The sequence below is a fragment of the Sinocyclocheilus grahami genome, unplaced genomic scaffold, assembly GCF_001515645.1.
Source record: "Sinocyclocheilus grahami isolate Dianchi unplaced genomic scaffold, SAMN03320097.WGS_v1.1 scaffold355.1, whole genome shotgun sequence".
Taxonomy (NCBI): domain Eukaryota; kingdom Metazoa; phylum Chordata; class Actinopteri; order Cypriniformes; family Cyprinidae; genus Sinocyclocheilus; species Sinocyclocheilus grahami.
The window spans coordinates 1,431,047-1,432,300 of NW_015505534.1; positions in this window are offsets into that span (position 1 = coordinate 1,431,047).

Genomic DNA, 1,254 nt, shown 5'->3' on the forward strand with positions numbered 1-1,254 from the left:
TTCTGATCCAATCTGCATTAGGCACGCATTAGATAGTTACTTTGATGGTTAAACCTAAGGGAGTGCGATCGTAGTTGAATGAAATTGGAATATGCAATGACTTCAATCTAGGATACAATCAAATAAGGCCTTTAAAAGATGATAAGAGGAGCATCGCTCAAATCTATCTTTATCGCAATGCAGGAAGATTTCTTCATTCCAACAGGCGATTTTGATCATATTAAAATTATTTAATAAAGAGATTTCTTCGTCTTTAGAGAATAATTTCAATATTATGAACTGCAGTTTACTTTAACAATTAACAGTGACTAAATGTTACACAAATAGAGGCTGTTAAAATACAGTACTGGAGGTGGCTTTTAACCGTCCAATCCAAAAGAGTGAGTTCGACTTGAGTTCGACTTGTCTCACTCTAAGCACGCATAATATAAAAAACACGAATAAATTGATACTGTTTGCTCACAAACCAAGTTTGAATGTGCCCGCGTACCTCCACTAAAATCTGTAGTAAATCAGCTCAACAGGGATATATTTACGACTAATCATAACTGGTTATTATTAATAATAAATATTTAGATTATATCTTCGAATTAACTAGCAGAATCAATATTACAATTATTTGATCTGTCCGTCCACCGAGCAAACAATATAATCATTTATCAATTCAAGGAAAGATTATTTTCCTGGCCAAGGAATAATAATTTTTCCTTCTTTATACAGTGCTAGCAGTAAATTAGCAAATGTAGCAAGGGTTCAAAAATTCATTGACTTCGAATTGTGAGCAGCAAACAGAGACAATCAGTGGTGAATATAAGGGATTTAATAAATGAAACTATATCTAACATATAACTAACTAAGCAAAACACATACAGAATGAAACAAAGTAAGGAAAAGAGAGAGGAAAGAAAAAGGATGGCAGTATTTCACATACATATATTGTGAGTGCTTCTGAGCAAATGAATAGAAAGCAAGCCCAAATATGCTGAAAAACGTCTTTGCCCGTGAGAGAAAGTTGGTTTATGTTAAGAGCAATGTTAAAAGCAAAACTTGCCCACATGAAGATTGTCTCTAACTTATGAAATTAAATCTTATTCGCAATGCAAGAAAGAGCCTTTTCAGTGTGTAACAAGTTCTAGTCACAGCAAGTCATGTTAGAGCTTCAATGCACAGCCTGCTTAGTTTAGGGTTTCAATGAGCTGTGTTAGAGCGTCTGAGCAAATGAAGAGAAAGCAAGCCCACATATGCTGCAAAGAT